Raw genomic sequence first — 1,549 nt, 5'->3', positions numbered from 1 at the left:
CTCTGACTTTTTTAACCGTCGGTTTAGCCTTGATCAGCTGGGGCTTATATGCAGCGATAAGCATGACAGATAGGTGATCTGATGACCCGAGGTGGGGGCGGGGGGCTGCTCTGAATGCATCATTGATGTTAGAGTAAACCAGGTCTGAAGTGTTTTTAACCCGAGTTGCAAAGTCCACATGTTGGTAAAAATGAGGGAGAACAGTCTTCAAGTTAGTCTGGTTAAAATCCCCAGCAATGATAAAAACACCCTCTGTGTGCAGGTTGGAGCTCAGAGATAGCCTGGTATTGTCATGTTCAGATTAATGTGTCTGACCCACATGCAGAACACTCGGAGGCAGATGAAAAAGTTCAAAGATTTATTAATAATAAATGTACAAAGTATGTTCAGATCCAAGAGGGGGCTTGACTGGTCACGAGTGGGTTCACTGCTGAGGAGGAAAGAGAGATTAGTGGAGGTCCAGGTCTTTTGCAGGTTGTGAGTGTTCAGGTCTGTACCTGTTTGGAAATGGAGCAGAGCTGCAGAGGGGGGGAACCTTGAGGGTCCAGAGGTTGTCGGCAGGCTGAGGGCAGAGGCGGAGGCAGAGCTTACTGAGTGCAGGCAGATCACAGATTGAGTTTTCCTTCCAGTAATCTTCTGAGAGCGGGCAGGCAGATACTTGACTGAGGCTGCTCTCCAGAGTCCTACTGAGAACGAGCAGACAGATCACCGGCAGAGAAACTCTCCAGAGTTTCAGGTATTCAGGCAGGATCAACCTGGGAGGCAGAGAGGAGAAAAACGGGATCAGGTTTGGTTTACAGAAAGTCAGAGTTCACAGCAAGGGCGTAGGTTTGATTTGAACTTTGGTAGGGACACAATTGGTCAGGTGTCATTGGTGCTATGCAATATGCATGCCCTTTTTTTATGCTCGATGTGAGCATCCGTGCTGATTAGAGCAATTCATTGTTGAAAGAGAAAAGCATAATTTTGCTACATTAATAAAAATGTTATAAGCTCTACACGCATTAGATGCTGTTTATCAATGTTTGAAGTATCACCAGCTCTGATGAATGTGGAATTAGGACTGTTTTGACTTTGAAATTGGTTTCATTTAAGTGACTAAGAGAGAAGGTAAATACAGTATTTTCTTTTGAAGATATAGAATTATGCAGAGGTAAACCCCACTCTTATATTTACCTACTATGCTCTCTTTATATCAAGCAAAATAATACATTCATTAAAATATTAACTTACACTATAAAAGTTGAACATCTGGGCTGTAGTTACTCTGTGTCGCCCATTTCAGGTATTTTATCTGGGGCTGAAAAAATGAATTATATTAATTGATTATTTCAATAATTGTCAACTAATTTAGTGAGTGATTCATCATTAACTGAAGAATAGAGACTATAAAACATAATCTAAATGTAAAATGTGCCTTTCCCCGACAGAGCAACCCACTTAAATCAGTAATTATACCAAAATTGTAAAAATACTATATATATATATATATATATATATATACTATATATATATATATATAATATATATATATATATATATTAGACCT

At 39.6% G+C, this 1,549-nt stretch overlaps 1 long non-coding RNA gene across 1 annotated transcript; it reads right to left on the bottom strand.

Moving 5' to 3' along the window:
* Positions 1-341: 341 nt before the first annotated feature.
* Positions 342-785, bottom strand: LOC119772310. Its single transcript, XR_005279241.1, has 2 exons — positions 498-785; positions 342-430 (listed from the first exon to the last, which is right to left on the bottom strand). It is a non-coding gene; the product is annotated as an uncharacterized LOC119772310 (long non-coding RNA).
* Between the last annotated feature and the right edge of the window lie 764 nt (positions 786-1,549).

The sequence above is a fragment of the Cyprinodon tularosa genome, unplaced genomic scaffold (genome assembly GCF_016077235.1).
Source record: "Cyprinodon tularosa strain WSP-4 unplaced genomic scaffold, ASM1607723v1 ctg707, whole genome shotgun sequence".
Taxonomy (NCBI): domain Eukaryota; kingdom Metazoa; phylum Chordata; class Actinopteri; order Cyprinodontiformes; family Cyprinodontidae; genus Cyprinodon; species Cyprinodon tularosa.
The sequence above is the reverse complement of the archived record's forward strand: the minus strand, read 5'-3'. Positions and strand labels throughout refer to the sequence as shown.